Genomic DNA, 23,151 nt, shown 5'->3' with positions numbered 1-23,151 from the left:
TGGGGTATTCAATAGATTTCTTATTTTTAGTAGCAAAGCCAGATACATTGGTCAGACAGAAGTAACAGTCCGTCATGTGATGCTTCTGTTCTCGCCATGTCATTGGGACTGCAAATGGCATTGACTTCCAAGTACCTCTGAGCCAAGCTCTCAGTTTGACTGCACATGTTGCACAACAAATGTGAGGAGACCGGGGTTTCTCTTGGTCACCAATTTTACACCTGAAGTAGAGCTCCTAGGCTTTCTTAATAAGTGCAGTCATGGTGCGTCTTTGAGCCTTAAGCGTATACTCACCTACTCACCACAGATGTAACAGAATGTATTGCAGCTGTTCCAACATTGACGAGACATTTCTGCTATATTAAATCTTCCTGAAGACAATAAATCCTATTGTTAAATATACTCGCTATGCTATTGCCTGAAGAACATGTGCATCAACATGCGTCCAAACAGCATCTGTAAATGTGAGCAACTTTTATAGCCTGTCTCATCTCATTTCATCATCAGCCACTTCTCCAGGGTCGGGTCACGGTGGCAGCAAGCTAAGAAGGGCACTCCAGATGTCCCTGTCCCCAGCAATGCTCTCCATCTCCTCCTGGGGCATCCCAAAGCGTTCCCAGGCCAGACAGGACATGTAGTCCCTCCAGCGAGTTCTGGGTCTACCCCGGAGACATGCCCGGAAAACCTCCAAAGGAAGGCGCCCAGGAAGCATCCTAATCAGATTCCCAAACCACCTCAACTGGCTCCTTTCGGCTGTAGACATGTAGACTGGCTGGTAAAACTCCCATGCCTCCTTCAGCAGTTCTACAAGGGTAAATAGTTGGTCTGCTGTTCTACAGCCTCTTGGATCTGAGGTTTGACAGTCGATTGGAGCCTCCTTTCCAGCGCCCTAGAGTAGACTTTCCCAGGGAGGCTGAGCAGTGTGATGCCCTGAATTGGAGCATACCCTCCAGTCCCATTTTAGTCAGGTTAACCTCCCTGCCTGGCCTGTTTGCCAGCATCCAACCTGACTAAGCATGCCCAAGCATGCCTAAGACAACATTTGCATAGCACCTACACTGAGTGCATGCCCAGGCCAGACCAAAACAGCTTGCTTTGCGGGCAGTATACTAGTAGACTTAAAATATGACGGGAAATCACGCGAATCGTTTATATCTACAAAATAGTTTGTGATAGGAAATTTTAAGGCAATTTTCATGATCAGCAGCCCAAAATCCATAAAATACACCCAAAAATGTTCAGGAAGCAAAATCTTCCAGTGGGGTTCCAGCGGGGTTCCAGTGGAGTGGATCTTCCAGTTGTCCAGTGGGGCACATGGTTAGCCTATGTCACCACAAGGAAACATGAATTATACTTAATTTGGAGTATCCCTTATATTGGTGAGATAAACGGCTTTTTATGATAAATTACCAAATCCCTAATTAAATCAGCATTTGTATATAATCCAAAGGCTTCCACTTCCGGTGTGGGAAGATGGTGGCACAAATTCACGTTTGCAGCGGCCTCACCCAGTACCGCTGAGGGAAGATGGCGGCGCGAATTCACGTTTACAGCGGCCTCACCCAGTACCGTCCATGCAGTGTCTTTGTCCATGCCTGCGTGAGTTTGTCTTCGTTTCATGACTGGGAGAGCTTGGTCTGCTGCGTCCTGTGGGCCCAAGGACCACGTCCCTGCCTGAAGCTGTGGCTGAAGAGGTAACGCCGATGGCGGTGTGACGGGATGTGGAAGCGGGGCAGGCTAAGCTAACTGTTAGCCCTTGCAGACCGGCAGTTCCAATAACACCGAGGGAGGTCTGGCGACAGCCTCGCCTAGCCTTGACTGTGTTTTTAGTGTCGCTGTTGTGGAGTGCAGGGAGGTGTGTCGAACGTATCTGGCTGGGAAGGCTAGCGTTGGGTTGGCTCAGGGAGCTTGGTCTGCTGCGTCCCGTGGGCCCAAGGACCACAGCCCTGACTGGAGCTGCGCCCGAAGAGGAAACACCGAGGACAGTCTGACAGGATGCAGAAGTGGGGCAGGCTAAGCTAACTGCTAGCTAGTTTTTGGATATGTTTTTTTTTGTTTTCTTTGTGTTGCACTGCTGTGGGCTGGGGGAAACTGTTTCATTTCATGTGTGTAAGTGCATGAAATGAAATGAAAAAGTGTTTTTGAGTCTGATTCTGAAAGAGAGGTGAGGAAGATGCATTTTCATAGAGTAATAGTGTTTTGAAAAGAGGAGTTGCAAATTGATAACATGCTTTGTTGTGAAAAAAATCACATTAAATTGTCATTGGGATTACAAAATTTGTGCTTGCTGTAATATCTCCTGATAAGATATCGTTTTCTCTTTTTCTCTCTTTGTAGCTTTGAGATACGTATATCTGTCAATTTTCCTATATGGAATAGTTCAAGTAAGTATGAATAACCATCGCTTTTAGGTGGATTTCCCTGCTAGCTTTTCTGTCCCACTGTTAGAAGGTCGCTGTTATCCAAAGGAGTTGAATCAAGTGCAACTGGACTTGGTATATATCCGTGAAGACGTTTCGCCTCCCATCCAAGAGGCTTCCTCAGTTCGTGCCTTTCTGACTAGACCAAGCTAGTCTGACTGGCTGGTGATGAGACTCAGAATTTATCCTCTAGGAGTCGTTGTCAGAGCTATTGATATGCGTGGCTCTTTGTGAGAGGCGGAACTGTTGTCTGCACACATCGACAGTGCTGCATTTGATTTGGTGCTGTTCTATTGTGCTGGGATCGATTGGTGATGCCTGCGGACTCTGGGTTGTTTCATCGGGTCTGCCTTTGATGCTGTGTCAGTCTAAATAAAGAATGCCACGGAGAGGTTGTGTCGAGCTACAGCGCTGTGTCCTGACGTGATTTCTAAATACAATATTGGCGACGAGGATGGCTGATATCTCTCTCCCACCACCTGCCCCCTTCCTGGCATTAACTGGCGAGCCTCCGGTACCATGGACTCGCTGGCTACATAATTTTGAAAATTACATCATCGCCTCAGGGCTCGACGACGTGAGCCAGGCTAGGAAGACGGCTCTGTTGCTACACTGCTTGGGAGCAGAGGGTCATCGTGTGCTCGGGACTCTGGGGAACGTCACAAGCTTTGCCGAAGCTGTGGGACTTATGAGCACCCATTTCGCTGCTCCACAGAGTGCCCTCCTTCGGCGATTTATATTCCGTCAGCGACACCAACTGCCTGGTGAGTCTGTGCGGCAGTACGTAGCTAATTTGCGAGGGCTAGCTAGCTCATGCAAGTTTGGCGCGCTTCAGGACGAGCTGGTTCGCGACCAGCTAATCGAACACACCAACAACGCAAAGGTGCGTGAGACTCTCCTGCTGGAAAAAGACGATCTGCTGCTGTCCAGAGCAATTACCATCGCACTACAGGTTGAGGGAGCAGCTGAGTGTGCTGCTATGCTAAATACACAGCAAGTGGCCACCTCCAGTCAAGCTGCCAACGACTCCTCCCTCTACTCACGGCTGCCCCTCGGGACGCAACCCAGCCAGAGCGAGGCGGGCACCGACTCCACTGGGGACGTCTTGCAACTGCAACGACGGCGTTCTCGGCCCCGCCCTCAACAGTCCTGTGGTAACTGTGGGTCTCGGTCTCATGTTTCAAGGGCTCAGAACTGCCCTGCCCGTGGCCAGACATGCCGTAGCTGCGGTAAGCACAATCACTTTGCCAACGTCTGTCGATCTTCCCCGGCTGGGTCAGAGGGCCACACCCCCCAGTCTTCAACCGCCGTCATTCACAAGGTGAGCTCTGGGCCAGTGTCATTCAAATCATGCACAGTCAACATTAATGATGTGTGCATCCCCCTGCTGTTGGACACCGGTGCAGGTGTGTCTCTCCTGAATGTTGATACCTACAGTCAATTTTTCAGTTCACTGCCACTGTCCGCACCCTCAGCTGTTCTCTGTGGGTATGGTGACTCCAAAATCGATCTGGTTGGCTCTCTCCAAGTGACTGTCCGCTATGGAACCAAGCTGGTGCCCAATGCAGTTTTTCATGTGGCACAACGTGGGGCCAACCTGATGGGCCTGGACCTGTTCTCCGCTCTGGGGTTCTCCCTCTTAGACACAAGGGGGGCAGCAATCCTGACTGTTGCCACACCTTGGCAGCAGAAGTGGCCATCGCTGTTTATGGGGCTGGGCTGCCTCTCCGCCTTCGCCCATCAACCTCTCCTCAACCCTGCTGTGAAATCTGTCATCCAACCACTGCGCCGCATCCCGTTGGCTCTCCGTGATGGGGTCTCCGCCGAGCTGCAACAACTGCTGGAAGCTGGCATCATTGAACCGGTGGATGCGTCACCTTGGGTCTCAAACCTCGTGGTGGCTAAGAAGTCGGGGGGTCTGCGTGTCTGCGACGATCTACGTGCAGTAAATAAGGCAGTGGGCCCTGATAAGTATCCACTGCCCACCTCAGAAGAACTCACTGCTCAGTTCTATGGCTCTGAGGTGTTCTCCAAGCTCGACCTCAGACAGGGGTACTTACAGGTGCCCCTCCACCCCAGCAGCCGAAACCTCACAGCCTTTGTGACACATGCAGGAGTATTTCGCTACACCAGGATGCCTTTCGGTCTCAGCTCCGCCCCTAGCTGCTTCCAGAAAATCATGGTCTCCGTGCTGGCTGGCATACTGGGCGTGGCCATTTATCTGGACGATATAGTGGTACACGGGCCCACCAGTGAAATCCACAACAAGTGCCTCAACATGGTCTTCGCAGCCCTGTCCAAGCACAAGCTAACTCTCAATGCTGTGAAATGTGTCCTATCTGTGCCAGCCATCGACTTCGTGGGGTTCCGGCTGTCAGCGAGCGGTGTAACTCCACTACAATCCAACGTGGACGCCATTCAGGCCATCCCTGAGCCCAGCTCGGCCGCCCAGGTCGCCTCCTTCCTGGGTATGACAAGTTACTACCTGAGGTTTCTTCCCCAGTACTCTGCGACCACAGCCCCCCTGCGCCAGCTGCTGCGTAAGGACGAGCCATGGGTGTGGTCAAAGGCATGCAGTGATGCTGTGCGTGATCTCAAGACTCAACTGACTTCACCACCAGTGTTGGCTCACTTCAACATCTCCAGCTCCACCTTTGTGACCTGTGACGCATCAGCCACAGCGATAGGGGCTGTGCTGTCTCAAACCCAGAATGGTGTGGAGAAGCCCATCGCCTTCGCCTCCCGTGCCCTCAACCTGACCGAGCAGCGGTACTCTGTGGGTGAGCGTGAGGCGTTAGCCTGTATCTGGGCTTGTGAAAGGTGGCACCTCTACCTCTATGGCCGCTCCTTCACCCTCAGGACAGATCACCAGGCCCTGACAGCGCTGCTGTCCACATCTGGGACAGGCCACAAACCCCTGAGGCTGCACCGCTGGTCTGACCGCCTCCGCCAGTACAACTTCAGCCTGCAGTTCACCCCAGGCAGAGACAATGTTGTCGCCGACCTGCTCTCTCGCTCTGTCTCCACCCCAGCTCCACAGACGGACACTGACTGTGTGGAAAAGGACATTGTCCAAATGCTACACACACCCCTCCAGGCCACTGTCTCTCTGTAGGAGCTGAGGGCAGCCTCCGAACAGGACCCTGTCCTCTCCCAGCTCCGCACCTACATCCAGAACGGCTGGCCTCACAAGGTCCCAGAGGAGCTGGCTGCATTCGCCCAAGTCAGACAGGAGCTCTCCTGCTGGAACGACACCTGCGTGGCACGTGGGTTTTGCACAGTGGTCCCAGCTGCTCTCCGTGCACGTGTTTTGAATACGGCGCATGAAGGCCACCTGGGCATTGTGAAACTGAAACAGCGCTGCCGAGACCTGGTGTGGTGGCCGGGGATAGACAGAGATATTGAGGCTCTGGTGAAGGACTGTTCTGCCTGCCTTGTGAGTGGCAAGACTGGCCACCAGGCTCCCCCAGCCCTGCAACCTCTCGCCTGGCCCTCTCAGCCCTGGGAACACCTGCAGTTGGACATTTGTGGTGAGATCCATGGAGTTCCCCACCACCAATGCTTCATGGTGGTCGCCTACGATCTACACTCAAAATGGCCTGAACTCACCACTTCTGGCACTGTGACCTCACAGATCATCATCGACTTCCTGGACTCTCTTTTCTCTCTCTGGGGCCTCCCAAAGACCATCACCACTGACAACGGCCCTCAGCTGGTCTCTGCTGAGTTCACTGCTTATCTCGAAAGCAAGGGCATCCGTCATATACGCACTGCGTACTACCACCCCCAGGCCAATGGCGGCGTTGAACCTTTTCACCAGTCACTGAAGAACGGCCTCAGAGCACACATGGCCCAAGGGTGCTCTTTCACGCAGGCCATCCGTCACACTCTGCTGCACTATCGGGCCACACAGCACTCGACAACAGGCGTCTCCCCAGCCTCTCTCATGCTAGGCCGGGAACTGTGCATGCCCCTTGACAGGCTCCGCCCTTCCACACCTCAGGCACCTCCCTCTGGGGTCAGAGCCTCAGTCACTCGTCAGCAGATGCGGATGAAGCAATGGTTTGACCAGTCAAAACGAACCAGGGTGCCAGACATCAATGTGTCAGACTGGGTCAGGGTCCGCAGGCCCCACAGGGACAATAAAATGGCTTCATACTGGTCCTCTCCTCTCCAAGTCACCCGTCAGCTGGGCCCAGCCACTTACCTCCTCAGCGATGGCACTCAGTGGCACTCCAGTCATCTACGGAAGGTGTCAGCTCCGCCACACACAGCTGGTGACACAACCTTAGCCATTCCCTCAGCATGGCGAGACGCCCCGGGGCTTCATGCAGCTCCTACACGGGCCCCAGACATTCCTGGGCCTCAGCTTCCCCTGCCTTCTCCCTCCCCACCTCGGCCTGCCCAGCCTCAGGCCGCCCCGCGACCTGTTCACACACGTTTACGCCCTGGCCACCTAGAGGACTTTGTGTCAACCTTTCATGTTTGAAATCCTGCCGGGGGGGGGGGGGGAATGTTATGTCTGCACACATCGACAGTGCTGCATTTGATTTGGTGCTGTTCTATTGTGCTGGGATCGATTGGTGATGCCTGCGGGCTCTGGGTTGTTTGATCGGGTCTGCCTTTGATGCTGTGTCAGTCTAAATAAAGAATCCCACGGAGAGTTTGTGTCGAGCGACAGCGCTGTGTCCTGACGTGATTTCTAAATACAATAGGAACGTCTTCACGGATATATACCAAGTCCAGTTGCACTTGATTCAACTCCTTTGGATAACCATGACTTGGATGAATGAGAACATTCACAGAAAAGGTCGCTGTTGTAATGCTTTTGTTTCTCCATTTTACTTTATCATTTTAACGTTTGATTCCTAATATTCGGTTTGTTTGTTTTTTGTTTTTTCAATTTATTTTTGACAGACTCGTCTAGCTTTTCCATCAGAGCCATTCAGATCCCCGCTACCTTCCTCTGTGTGGAGTAACCTAGTATTCATTTTAAGCAGAATTGGGTTAGTTTTTGTTAGAGAAATATGACTTGGGTTACCAATTTTAGATGGAATGAAACAAAAATATTACATCTTATCTATAAGATATCATGAAAGTACTTATAAATCCTTTTTTATGTTTAACATGATTGATAGTATCTATCTTTTTCTGAGCAATAGTGATCATCAACTTGATCAAACCACTCATTGTAATGGTGGCACTGCTACTTTTTGCAAGCATTTGCAGCCCCATATGCAGCAAGCTGTGATGCACTGTGTGTCCTGACACTTATCTATCGTACAGCATTAACTTTTTTAGCAATCTGAGCTACAGCAGCTCTTCTGTGGGATCGGACCAGATGGGCTGGGCTCTGCGCCCTATGCACATCAATGGGTCTTGGGCACCCATGACCCTGATGCTGGTTCATCGGTTGTCCTTCCTTGGACCACTTTTGGTAGGTACTGCCCACTGCATACCAGGAACACCCCACAAGACCTGCCGTTTTGGAGATGCTCTGACCCAGTTGTCTAGCCATCACAATTTGGCCCTTGTCAAACTTGCTCAGATCCTTACGCTTGCCCATTTTTCCTGCTTCCAACACATCAACTTCAAGAACGGACTGTTCACTTGATGTCTAATATAGCCTACCTATTGACAGGTGCCACTGTAATGAGATAATGTTATTCTCTTGACAGTGGTTTTAATGTTTTGGCTCATTGGCGTATCATGAAAGTACTTTTAGACATCTATATAAATCCTTTCTTTTTTCTGTTAACAAGACTGATCGGATCTAGCTCCTTCTGAAGAAGACTGATCATCAACTTGACCACACTACTCATTGCAATAGTGGCACTCCTAGTTTTTACATGTTATAAAATAATGGCAGGTTTTTAATATCGTAATGATTATGACCTGGTGCATTCTTCAGTTGATGCCTTGCTCTGTGGCTTTAGGCTGCTGCATTAAGCTACCAACAGCAAAGTAAAAAGATTTGAGCAGTCATTACAACTTTTATGCAATTGAAAATGAAACACCTATGATTGAAATAGAGATTTTTGTTGTAAATTAATTCATTGTTATGAGAATTTCCAGTCTACCTGGACCATATTGTACAACAATTGTGTTTATTTTATATTATTTAATAAAGGCCAGAGCCTATTACAAATGTAAGTAGCACAAGGCCAAGTAACGCTAACAAGTGTACAAAATCACTTCTGATTTACACCTCAGTGATTTGAATAGATAATAAAACCTGAAATCCAAAGGACATCTGATCTGTAAAAGCGTTGTCATCACTGTTTTGTGATTGTATTGGGAAAATTCCAAGATGGACTCAAGCTACTTACTTCCAGTGTGTGCAAACAAGCCACTGCATCTGACATCATTTTACATTGATTGAGAACATTTTACTCACTAGCTTACAACCCAAGGTCAAAAGTATTCTTTAACCTCTCTATCAACTGATACTCAAGTTGCTGAAGCCTGGACAGTAGCATGAAACCGCATTTAAAGAATGTGTGTGAAATTGTATATTTAAGACCCATTTCAGTGCAAATAAATACAACCTTTCTGTTCTCTGGGAGGTTGGTGCATTCAAGGTGTCAATTTATGTGAATAAAAGTCATAACTCAGACATGGCTGATGTCCATCATTACAAAATACCTGGGTGTCAGCTTATCTTAAAAGTAATGATAGTTATAAAATGGCACTTTGGTTGTTGCAGCAGCAGGAAAGAACAGGTATGGCTACTGATTTCCAGCCATAGCTAGAAATCAGCAGCCATTGATTAATATATAAAGCTTAAACTACAAGATGTGTACAAATAAATTATACCATGAAAATGAAAATTCCCAAAGGAGAAAATTCATGCTGTGTGCATCTTTGATTGGAAAACGCTGGACCCCTCTGAGCCAGATACTGGATCCCTTTGCAATGCTAATTATTATCTCTGCCTGGCAGTAGCCTGCAGGAGATTACTCATTATGCATTTGGTACACTACTCATTATGCGTTTGGTACAGTGTGTGTGTGGTGTGTGTGTCCACAGCTAATATCACGAACTACTGGACCTATCAGCCTAAAACATGTTGTGCACAGTTATGACTATGATGAATAACCTCTCGTGGTTGTGGTGATTCAAAACATTTGAAAAATGTTTGTTCTCACTATCATCACGCCCCTCTCTTCATTCAATCTCTAGTTCGCTGGACCGATGCTGTTTTCTTTTGCTGCTGGATTTGAGTCAACTATGTGCATGGGGAACTCACATCTACAGTTGAGGCAGATTGGGCAGTGGCAGTGTCAAATCCAAAACATTATGTATACAGGTAGGAGTCTTGAAAGTAAACGAGAAGTCGATCGTATTTGCAAGCCAGCAATTCATTCACAGCTGATCTCAGCACAGGAGAACTGGAGGAACACTGGAAGTTTTTTTTTCATTCATTCATTCATTCATTCATTCATTCATTTTCAGCCGCTTCTCCTGGGTAGGGTCGCGGTGGCAGCAAACTAAGTAGGGCACTCCAGATGTCCCTCTCCCCAGCAACGCCCTCCAACTCCTCCTGGGGGATCCCAAGGCGTTCCCAGGCCAGATTGGACATGTAATCCCTCCAGCGAGTTCTGGGTCTACCTCGGGGTCTCCTACCAGTTGGCCATGCCCGAAAAACCTCCAAAGGAAGGCGCCCTGCAGGCATCCTTATCAGATGCCCGAACCACCTCAACTGGCACCTTTCGACGCGAAGGAGCAGCGGCTCTACTCCGAGCTCCCTCCGGATGTTCGAGCTCCTCATCCTATCTCTAAGGCTGAGCCTAGACACCCTACAGAGGGAACTCATTTCAGCTGCTTGTATCCACGATCTCACCCTTTCGGTCACTACCCAAAGCTCATGACCATAGGTGAGGGTTGGAACGAAGACTGACTGGTAAATTGAGAGCTTTGCCTTCTGGCTCAGCTCCCTCTTCACCACAACGGTCCAGTACAACGTCCGCATTACTGCTGATGCTGCACCGATTCGTCTGTCAATCTCCCGCTCCATCCTACCCTCACTCGTGAACAAGACCGAGAGATACTTGAACTCCTTCACTTGAGGCAACAACTCATCCCCAACCCGGAGAGAGCAATCCACCATTTTCCTGTAGAGAACCATGACCTCAGACTTGGAGGTGCTGACTCTCATCCCGGCCATTTCACACTCCGCTGCAAACTGCCCCAGTGCGCACTGGAGGTCACGTTCTGATGAAGCCAACAAAACCACATCATCTGCAAAGAGCCGAGATGCAATTCTGAGGTTCCCAAAATGGACACCCTCCTCCCCTTGCCCCTTGAGATCCTGTCCATGAATATCACAAACAGAATCGGAGACAAGGGACAACCTTGGCGGAGTCCAACACCCACCGAAAACGTGTTTGACTTTGTGCCGAGAATGCGGACACAGCTCTCACTTTGATTATACAAGGACCGGATGGCTTGTAGCAACTGCCCCGGTACCTCATACTCCCGCGGTACCCCCCACATAGTGCCCCGGGGTACACGGTTGTAAGCCTTCTCCAAGTCCACAAAACACATGTAGACTGACTGGTCAAACTCCCATGCCCCCCTCAGCACTTCTGCAAGGGTAAAGAGTTGGTCCGTTGTTCCATGGCCAGGACGGAATCCACATTGTTCCTCCCGGATCCGAGGTTCGACAGTTGGTCAGAACCTCCTTTCCAGAACCCTAGAGTAGACTTTCCAAGGGAGGCTGAGCCATGTGATGCCACGATAATTGGAGCACACCCTCCGGTCCCCCTTTTTAAATATGGGAACCACCACCCCAGTCTGCCACTCCACAGGTACTGTCTCCGACCTCCACGCGACACTGATGAAGCGTGTCAACCAAGACAGTCCAACAATGTCCAGAGCCTTCAGCATCTCAGGGCGAATCTCATCTACACCCGGCGCCTTGCCACTGAGGAGCTTTTTAACTACATCAGAGACCTCTGCCAGGGATATGGGTGGGGCTTCACCTGAGTCTTCAGACTCTACCTCCTCCACTGAGGACGTGTTAGCCGGGTTCAGGAGCTCCTTAAAGTGTTCTTTCCACCACTCGAAGATTAATCACAGTCACAGCTGGAAATCATCTTAGTAGCTACAATAAAATATTTCCCATGGCTGAGCTATGTTTTCTTACAGTTGTTTTATGAATGAAAATCAGTCAGCAGAGCAGCCATTCATTCGCCTTCATTCATTTTATATCATGAAAACTGCGACGGTTAAACACATTTTAAAGCTTTTATTAAGGGCTTTGAAATTATGGTAGCAGAGGAGAAAATGAATTGTACCAATTGACTAGACAGAGGGACCGAGCTAGGAAAGATGTGCAACAGGCTAGGGTGATGAAGGATAGAGATGGAAATGCACTGACAAGCGAGGAGTGTGTTGAGAAAGTGGAAGGAATACTTTGAGGGGTTGGTGAATGAAGAAAATGAGAGAGAGAGAGAGAGAGAGAGAGAGAGAGAGAGAGAGAGAGAGAGAGAGAGAGAGAGAGAGAGAGAGAGAGAGAGAGAGAGAGAGAGAGAGAGAGAGAGAGAGAGAGAGAGAGAGAGAGAGAGAGAGAGAGAGAGAGAGAGAAGGTAGGATGATGTGGGGATAGTGAATCAGGAAGTGCGGTGGATTAGCAATGAGGAAGTGAGTGGAAAGGCAGGTGGTCTAGATGATATACCTGTGGCGACATGGAGATGTTTAGGATAGATGGCAGTGGAGTTTTTAACTAGATTGTTTAACACAATCTTGGAAAGGGGGAGGATGCCTGAGGAGTGGAGAAGAAGCATACTGGTACCGATTTTCAAGAATAAGGGTGATGTGCAGAGCTGTAGTAACTACAGAGGTATAAAGTTGATCCGGAAATTCCAACTGGGAAATTCCGACCTCGAACTCTGAATGGAACACATCATAAGCCACGGAGTCTTAGTGGAGAGTCGACCCAAACGGGATTTGAACCCCCAAATCGTCAGCGGAAAGTCGGTGTTCTTACCTATTTTTTCTCTTTTATTTTATAGGGGAAAGAAAATCAAAATACAATACACGCATTTTAAACCAATAGTGAAATAAAAGCTCTCCAACACATCAAATCCAACAGAACCAAAGAGGATAAGAATTAAAAATTAAAACACAGACAGACAAGACAGAAAATAGTGAGGTAACCTGCAGGCTTTGGCAGGGCTTCCAGCTTACAGACCCCCCCCCCATCAAATAAATAAATAAATAAATGCACATCCATCCCCAATACATCTTACCCCACACACTACACTATTGAACCAAAATGCAACATCACCCTCCCTCCTCCCCCAATCACAATAAAAGTGCTCCCCTCCGCAAATCCTCTAATAAACTCTTCTTCTCTAACATAACTATACAACATATTTACATCTACCATTACACACACCATTAACCTCTTAAAACATTCCACACCTCAACTTTCCTCTTTTCATAATGGGCTATATTCCTCCTTAACTTGACAGCAAACCTTACATGGTTTAAAAATAATTCAATAAATTAACATTACATCCTTTCACCGTACCAGTCACCCCAAACAACCACAATTCTCTCCATTCCATTCTCTCAACAAACCCACCTCTCCAGCATCTACGTATTAATTCCTTCATTTTCAGCTGCCAACTCCATAGAAAATCATCCCTGTTGAGATAAAGCCACTGGATAGGATTTATCATTTAGTAATCACTTTGTATTGCCAATGTGTAAAAGGATTGCAACGTAACTTTAAAAAGGAGACCTTCCCAGACTTTCTCGGTTGCCTGAACAGCCTGTCGACTGAGGACTCGGGACGGTTTTGCCGGGGAAATCTAAAGGATGTGACGTTTATGCGCGTTCCCGAGTGACTATCTCCTTTCCCGCTCCCCCACAGTGCCAGAAGTGTGCAACACTAGCGTTAGCTTAGAAACGGAGTGCGCTAATGTCAACAAACGACTAGCTCCCACTACAACACAGAGTCCAACAAAAAGTCCAAGTAAGCACAATAAAAAGAACGTTTTATCTAGTGAAACCCGTCCGGCCAAACGGGAACGTGACCGACGTCGAGGGAAAACTAGAGTCAACATCGGCAGGGCATTTGAAGCATGGAGGGACCTTCGTTTGGTTTTGGGGATCAAAACCGACCCCGAGCTGGCTTTCTTCCTATTGGACGGGTAAGTTAACATTACTGCAAAGTATGTGAAATATGTGATCTTGTGGTTTTAGCTGGCTAATGTTAGCTAACGTTAGCTTGCTGCGTGCCTTACACGCAGACGTTTGTTGAGGGAGAAAGAGTTAACGCTGACGGCTGCGGTGGAGACATGCCGTGTTGCGGAGCTGACAGGTATGAGGCTGAGGTCTATTGACCAAGAAAGGGCACGCATAGACGGCGTCAATGCAACATTCAGGCAGCCATTCAAGAAAAATTCCCCGGTCGTAGACAAGCAAGAGAGACAATACGGCTACAGATAGCCTTTCCGCGTGTAGCTACTGTGGCGCTTCGCATGGGCGGGGAAAAGAGCAATGTCCAGCGTATGGCATGGTGTGCAGAGCCTGTGGTACGGCTAGCTATTTTGAAAGAATGTGCATCAAAACCAAGAGAGCGGAAGCATGAGTTCATTCCGTGGACAATTTAATTCCAGGCCAGGACAGCGGCAGCGCCGAAAATTACGTTTATTCAAACGAATGTATTGGGGCTGTGGGAGGAAAAGGAGAAAAGTGGTTTGTCACTCTTCAACTGAACAACAAGAAGCAGCAATATCAACTCGATTCAGGAGCCACGTGTAATGTTATGAGTTTCAAAGACAAAATGCGGATTGCACCCAGAGACAATCTTGTGCCAAGTAGCACCAAACCCTCCATGGGCCTGTTTGTGACAGTGTGTTGTGCGCGGCCGCATATACACTAGATTTCGGGTATGAAGGCCAGTCAGCAGCCATTGCTCTCAGGGTCTATCTGTGAGCGCCTTGAGTTCATGCATTTTACCATTCCAGCAGACCTCAATGCTGTGGACAATGTTCAGGCCAGACCCCTGACTAAGGACATGCATGTTAGCAAATACCAAGATGTTTTCACTGGCCCAGTCGACTCCGTGCCAGGTGAGGTGGATTTCGAGTTAGATGCAGTGATTCGGCCAGTCCAGAGTGCACCTCACAATGTTCCAGTCACTATGCAGAAAGCAATGAAGGCACGGCTTGACCAATATGAAGCGGAGGGCCATATCACTCCAGTTACAGAGCTAACAGACTGAATTAGCAATATGGTGATTGTTAAGCGACCTGACAAGCTGTGGATATGCATTGGTCCAAAGCACCTCAACCAAGCGCTGAGGCAATCACATTACGTCATGCCCATACTAGAGGAGGTACTCTACAAGCTTCCTAAGGCAAGGGTTTTCACTCTCGTAGATGCCAGGGATGCCTTCCTTCAATGCAAGCTTGATGAGCCCAGCAACTACCTGACCACTTTTTGGACGAGCAGGGGTCGAAAATGCTGGTGGAAGCTTCCCTTTGGTGTGTCTGTGGCCCCAATAGTGTACTAATGGAAACAACACAAGCTGCTGGTCGGGCTCAATGGGGTGGAGCCCATAGCTGATGACATTCTCGTCGTGGGCTGTGGCGAAACAGATGAGGAGGCATACCAATACCATGATACCAAGCTGCTGGCCCTAATGGACCAGCTGTGTCACAGAAGACAGGTCTCCAGAGTGATCTATGACAAATCAGCAAGGGATCTACCTGAACCCACGGTGGACGAAGCAGTCCAGATGAAGTTGCTACCAGGAGACCGAACAGGCATTTGGAAACACAGATTCTGTGTACAGAAGGTCGCTCCACGGTCCTACCTGGTAGAAGTGGTGAGATCATTGTGCCGCTGAAACAGAGTTGACCTGCAGGTGGCAGAGCCAGTACTGCTGCAGAACCCAGGAACTCATCTGGAAAGCATGCCACTCGCCCATGACCCTGAAGAGACTGGAGAAAAAAGAAGAAATGAATAGACTGGCCCAAACCATCTCCCCCGCGTGCCACGCCAGCCCAGAGGCACTTAGTCCATGGGCCAGAGCCCAACATTTCCTATTTCGGTACACTCAAGGTGGCAAAACTTACTTATAATTTTTGGAAGGATCCATGTCTGTAGATGATATTTTGGTATGATAACCATTCCTGAGTGGCAGCTGTATCACAGTTATCAGCTCATGAAGTTAACCACCCCCTAAAGTAAATTGCATTTTAGACGCTGGTGCATATCCTGGTTTAGCCTCATGGTCAGGACATTTTTCAATGTTCTATAATATTGTCTTTGGTATCATTTTAAAGGGGACCTTCTTAGCTTTCATTCAAGCCCTGTTGTGGATATTTCTCACAAATATAGAGGTCACTTGAGCTCTTCAACCCGTCAATAATACACATCTTTCTGCAATGTTCGCCTAAACTATATACTTTCTTTTAGCCCTGTGGCATCTAGGAATATCAGGGACACAAAACACAAAAACTGGAATACTCACAGGACTGTAAAGATTCAGGAAATGTATAATATACCCATACTATTTCATTGTGTGAGGTGATTGTGAACCTTAAATTAGAGGGGCATTATTACTAAGAAACTAACTAGACCAAAGCCAGTTAGTCCATGGGTCAGACCAGATATCGATATCACCCAAGGTGACACAACTTCACTGGTGCCATTTTATTTGGTACACTAACAGAAGTAAAATAATACATGATAACCTTTCCAAATGAGCAGCTATTTCATTTTTCTTTCAGGAAACCTGTTTCTGTGCCTCTCACGATTGTGTATTTGCCCAGATTTTTACAAATATAGCATTTCAACACCCCTGGTACTGATTAGCCTAGCTTAAACTCTGGGACAGTTCTTAGTTGGCCAACAACCAAGGATAACCAGTACTGTGTACTTCCATTCATTGTGCTAAGCTAGGCTAACGTGCAGCCAGATAGCTTTCTACTAAACACATATAGAGGAAACTGGTATCTATCTTCTTGTCTCACTCTGGAGAAGATTGTAAGCTAATTTCCCGTAATGTTAGAATGTTCTTTTAATGTATATGTTAATATGATTAGTTAAAGTGGCTACGAGGAACTTTCATCTTGTGTTGATTTTAGCGGCCTCATGTGGACAAAATACAGCTGTTGCATAGCAACTAGGTAATGTATCTATCTGTGGCTATGTAAGATAAATAATGGTAATATGACGCTGGTGAAGCAAAGTAAACTTTGTTTTAGTAGTGTTCATACACCTAAGTTACATGTATTTGTTTGTATGTGGCAGGTGAAAACTGACTGAATATGGCCACTGGTGAACAAGCAAGTTTTTACCCAATACCAAAGCGCCCACGGGTGGAGTGCATTATCCACTGTTCTGATGATACAGATAAGCTGGTTTCACTACAAAGTGTCGACTCATGGAGAACTCTGCTCAGGGCAGCTCAGATACGAAATCATGCACCAGTTTTGAAACTGGCAAAAGACATTCCTGAGGGACAGATTCCAGCAATCTACTACCACAGAAAGTGTCGCAGTATCTTCACTATGAAGCAAATTCTTGATGGCCTCCTTGCAAAAGAAAAGAAAAGTTGTGTCTCTGCTGAAGAGAAACAATCTAAGAGAGTAGCTCGACATGCTCCAAGTACATCTAGGACTTATGATGCAGAGTGCATATTTTGTCAGAAAAACAGCAAATATTCCAAGAGACAGAATACGAGAGAAGTACTGGTGCAGTGTCGAGAACTGCGAGCTGATGCAAAGATCAGGAGTGCAGCCACAAAGAAAAGGGACAGCAGAATCCTTGCCATTGTGAGTAGAGACCTTGTAAGAGGTTGAAGGGCACTACCACAGGTCATGCTATAGACTTTACACCAAAGAAGAGGTTTCCAAAGGAGAGGTTGCCAGCAATGAAGATGATGATGCTGCAGCCCAGTATGAAGCTGCTGTGAATAAGGCATACAATGAGCTGTTCCTCTTCATCAGGATGGAGCTTTTTGGCAATCCTCAAGTGATGACAATGACTGATCTCTCTTCTAGACTGGTAGCTTCAATGAACTCCCAAGGCATTGCCCAAGTCAAGGAATCAACCAAGAAGCACATAAGGCGAAACCTGGAGAGTGAGTTTGCTGGAGCCTTGCAGAGATTCCCTGATGAGAAAGGAAAATTCCTCCTCTATCCCGATAACTTGTCCATGAGGGAACTTGCCAAAGAAAATCAGTCTCTCAAAAGGGAGCTGCAGACCCTGAAAAGTGTCAGTGCACAAGATGTTATAGCCAAAGCAGCCATCAAATTGAGAGCAGTCATTAAAAGTCAAGATGTTCCTCAAACCTGGCCGCCTGAAGTCAAACCAGAAGCAGAATGTCCTACCATTCCAGAGTCGCTCATTATCTTCCTGTACTCTCTACTCACAGGCTCAAATGATCCTGATCATGCATCCCAGAGAGTGCAGTGCCTTCTGCAGTCATTTGGCCATGACATAGTATATGCAGTGACATGTGGAAATACCAAGCCTTCCAAGCACATTGTTCTGCCATTCAGTGTCAAATCGTTGACAGGAAATGTAGAGTTGATAACCATCCTCAACCGACTTGGTCACAGTGTGTCCTATTCACAGATGGAAGAGATCAACACTGCCCTGTGTCTCCAGAAACTCTCATCATCAGGGAGTGGCATTGCCCTTCCAGCTAACATCCATCCTGGCATATTCACAACTTTAGCCTGGGACAATATCGACCGTCTTGAAGAAACTGTCAGTGGTGAGGGAACATCTCACAGAGTCAATGGGATTGCTGTGCAAGCAAAGCCAGTCAACCCACTTCCTGTCCAACCCATGCCCACTGTTCCCAAAACAAAGAAGAGAAGCATTGATGGACCCCCACCAATGTTACCAACTTACAATGCTGGACAACGGGTAGGGCCACCACAAAGCAAAAAGTCAGATGCCGATACTGCAGCCAATACTAAGCTTGCCAGAGAGAACAACCTTCTTTGGGTCCTAGCACGCATGTCACAACAAGAAGAACAGTCAGTCAGCAGCTGGACAGGCTTCAACATCCTGACTCGAGGAGAGATGACGGTCATCCCCGACAATATAGGCTGCTGCCTACCATCAATGCTCCAGCGACACAAATGTCTACTGTCAACGAGGTGCTTAACCAGTCACTGAGCATCATGCAGTGCTTAGGCCTGAGGAAGATTGTCTGTGTCTTTGACCAAGCCCTGTATGCGAAGGCTGTCGAGATCACATGGAAACACCATGACAAGTTCCATGATATCATCGTTAGGCTTGGGGTATTCCACACCATCTGCACACTGCTGGCAATAATAGGAAAGCGTTTCCAAGATGCTGGACTCAAAGACCTCTGCATTGAGTCTGGCATGATTGCAGAAGGCTCAATTGCTGGTGTTATGGATGGCCGCAAGTACAACAGGGCAGTGCGACTACACAAGCTCCTGTATGAGGCTCTCATGCGACTGACCTTGAATGGTTTCCTGTCCTGGTTGGAAGAAACTCACAGGAATGACATGGTTCACCTGAATGAGACACTGAAGACCATTGACAGCCTTGGGAAAGAAGTCTCACAACATGCTTTGAAGGAGGTCCTCGAGAACAGCTCTTGTACACGCATCATGGATCTATTTGAAGTCGACCGTGAGTTCCTTAGAGGTGGAAACGGCAGCCTCTCGAACTTCTGGATGTCCTATTTGGACATGGTTGAAATCTTGTTGGGGCTCATCCGAGCATCCAGAGAGGGAGACTGGATGCTACACTTGGCTAGCATTCGAGCAATGATCCCATGGTGCTTTGCTTATGACAGGATGAATTATGCACGCTACCTCCCCTACTACTACGCCCAGATGTCTGAGCTGCCCATCACACACCCAGATGTGTACACAGAATTCATGGAAGGAGGCTTCTCAGTCCAACTGGGCTCCACCAATCCCTTTGGCCGAATCCCTGTTGACCAAGCTATAGAAGAAACGGTGAACAAAGACACCCAAACAGCTGGAGGGACAAAGGGATTCAGCTTGAAGCCAGGAGCTGTGACCAAATATTATCTCACAGCTGAGTATAGAAGCATGTACCTCAGACAGCTGAGAGACCTGACAGGTCAAGGCAGGTGCAAATGGTCTCATCCAGATCTACAGAGTCCAAGGATCAAGAGAGATGAAGCAGATGTCCAGTCTCTCATGGACCTTATGGAGAATAACTGGCTCAATCCTATGTCCCCTGATGGGATTGATTTGGTTAGCCTCTCCACTGGCAACATGGCTCCACCTGATGTGACCATAGATCTCTTGAGAGCTCTTGAGAAAGGAGAAGAGGCCTACCAAGCATTCCAGCAAACAAGGTTAGATGCAGACCCACCACCTGTGAAATTCCACGACAAGATGACCAAGCAAAGTCTGAAAACATTCTCCAATGTCAGCACAAAACAAGCTCATGGAAAGAAAGCACAGGATGTGGTTCTGAAGGCAGATAGAAACCTTTTCAGTCACATGATCCTGGTGGCTGAAAGCAGGAAGGTGAATCTGAAGGATGTCCTTGCCTACCCATTGGGCCCACTACCATGGGCACTGGCAAATGCTGATGGGTCCTTACGAAAAACAAACAAGGCTGCACTTGCCAGAGAGCTTGAAAAGAATGTGTCTCCTGCAGAAGACATCCCAATCCCATCTACTTCCATCATTGATGGGATGAGCCTGGTCCAAAAAATGAATGGCAACAACAAAACCTTTGCACAGGTGGCAGAGTCAGCCTTGACCCAGGTCCTCCATGAGGGAGCACAGAGTGGGAGGATTGATGTTGTTTTTGATGTCTATCACCAGACTTCGATCAAAGATGCTGAACGACTGAACCGGGGTGGAGACATCACTCTCCAGTACAAGAATCTTGCAGGGGGACACCACGTCCAGCAGTGGAGAAAATTTCTGTGCAGTTCCTCCAACAAGACCAGTCTCATCAAGTTTCTGGTGGAAGAGTGGAAACTCCCACGATACAGAGCTATGCTGCATGGCAAGGTGTTGTACATGACCTGTGAGGAAACCTGCTACAAGTTGACAGAAGATGGGTGTGAGGAAGCAGCAGAACTGCACTCCACACATGAAGAAGCTGACACCCGTCTGCTCCTGCATGCATTGCATGCAGCAAATGCGGGCTCAAAGTCAGTTATCATCACAGCTGAGGACACTGATGTCATGGTGCTTTGTCTTGGCTTCCAGAAGGACATCACCTGTCCCATCTACCAGAAGTGTGGGACTCAGAACCGCACACGGTTTGTCGACATCACCAAACTGGCAAGTTCACTTGGAGACAGCATCTGTGACAGCCTAATTGGCTTACATGCCTTCACAGGCTGCGACACTGTCAGTGCATTCGCTGGTTGAGGGAAGCTGAATGCCCTGAAGATAGTGAGAAAGCACACTTCCTGCCAAGAGACGTTTAGTCAACTGGGACAGACATGGAATGTGAGTGATGAGCTGCTCCAGAAAATTGAGCAGTTCACCTGTCGGATGTATGTTGCTAATAGCAGCACTGCTGAGGTGAACAAACTGCGTTACCAGCTCTTCTGCACCAAAAGGGGAGAGGTTGAGTCCAGCCAGCTGCCACCATGTAGAGACTGTCTCTTTATGCATGTTCAACGAGCCAACTATCAGGTAGCAATATGGAAGTGCTGTCTGCAGGCTAACCCTGTGGTGCCAAACCCTACTGAGTATGGATGGACAGACGATGAAGGCAAGCTGGCCATTTACTGGATGCGCTCCCCACCTGCACCAGATGTGGTCTTGGAAATGCTAACATGCAAGTGTGCGCATTCATGCAAAATGCCAAGCTGCATGTGCCTGTCAAATGGACTTCCATGCACAGACATGTGCAGGTTACAGACCTGCAGTAACCAAAAACAGCAGGATGGTCCAGAACTGGACTTTGAACTTGGGGAGTCAGATGATGAGAGAAACGAGCAGTTTGATGAATGACAGTGTGATGATTCTGATGGTATTACTGTGGTAGTAGTCTATTGATGCACAGGATGTTGATTCTGGACTTGGTTACCCAGAGCTTGATAACAATAATGTAACCATATTCACATATACCCATTACCCTACCCATTACCATTACATATACCCACTAATGATATGGGATTACATGTATCATTGACTAAGTATATGTAAATGTCAATGTTGTTTAAAATATTAAAATAGTTCATTACCTCACTATGGTATTCCTTTTTATCATGTATTTTGATTGTGTATTTAAACAAATGTATAGAGACCAGTTTGTGACCTAACTGGCTTTGGTCTAGTTCTCATTTAAGGCTCACAATCACCTCACACAATGAAATAGTATGGGTATATTATACATTTCCTGAATCTTTACAGTCCTGTGAGTATTCCAGTTTTTGTGTTTTGTGTCCCTGATATTCCTAGATGCCACAGGGCTAAAAGAAAGTATATAGTTTAGGCGAAAATTGCAGAAAGATGTGTGTTATTGACGGGTTGAAGAGCTCAAGTGAGCTCTATATTTGTGAGAAATATCCACAACAGGGCTTGAATGAAAGCTAAGAAGGTCCCCTTTAAAATGATACCAAAGACAATATTATAGAACATTGAAAAATGTCCTGACCATGAGGCTAAACCAGGATATGCACCAGCGTCTAAAATGCAATTTAGTTTAGCGGGTGGTTAACTTCATGAGCTGATAACTGTGATACAGCTGCCACTCAGGAATATCATCTACAGACATGGATCCTTTCAAAAATTATAAGTAAGTTTTGCCACCTTGAGTGTACCGAAATATCGTCTGGCCCATGGACTAACTGGGCGAAGAGCCGAGTGGTCACACAGTATGCGCTGCTCTGTCCCCCAATACTCCACTTGGGTGTTCTGACGTTCTGCCTGCCCATTCTCCTGCAAATACCCTACCAAGGCCCTTGATGCAGTTGTGCTCTGAACGGTGGTTCCGGGCACCTGTTAGGCTTAATTTGTAGTTGGGTCAGACTGTTCTACCAGTTTTGTTGTTGTTATTAAAAAAAAAAACGCACAAGTTTGTTGAATACTGACAACAGTATAATAATTTTAGATATAATTTTGTCAGTATAATAATTTTTGAGATTTGTAATATTTATGTCATGTTCAGTAATGGAGGGCTAAGTACGAAGTACACAAATACTTAAGTGCAGTGTAATTCTTGAACTTAATGAGGTGTTTCTTATTTCAGAAAGGGAAGATGGCATGTTACTGCCATCTGTTGGAATTTAAGTACTGCTTTACTGTCTATATATCGGTGTAAGGGCGTTGTGCCCTGGATGTTATTATGGCCTCATTTGCAATGTCAAGTACAACTTTGTCCCTGATCAGTTCATCTCTCAGCACCCCAATAGCAGCCTTCTCCCTAAGGCAAGTAACAAAACTGTCGATGGATTCACTGTCCTCCTGTTTGCAACAGCCAAAGTTGTATTGTTCATAAATCACTTTCTTGGTGGGTTTTTGAAGTATGCCTTCAGCATGTCCAGAATTTTCTTCACTTCTTTCTGCTCCTCCTCAGTTAATTCCAGATTGTGCTTGTATACATGCCTGCATTCAGGGCCCATCATACTTGTCAGAGTAGCTGCTGGGACCTCTGCTGGTTTCTCATGCAGTCCTGTTGCTAAATTTGTAATCCTCAAATTCTGCCCTGAAAATGCCCCAGTTAGCACTCCAGTCTCTGCTAAGCTTCATTGGAGCGGGAGGAGGAATCACGT

Source organism: Lampris incognitus, chromosome 5 (genome assembly GCF_029633865.1).
Source record: "Lampris incognitus isolate fLamInc1 chromosome 5, fLamInc1.hap2, whole genome shotgun sequence".
Taxonomy (NCBI): Eukaryota; Metazoa; Chordata; class Actinopteri; order Lampriformes; family Lampridae; genus Lampris; species Lampris incognitus.
This window is presented reverse-complemented; position numbering follows the sequence as displayed.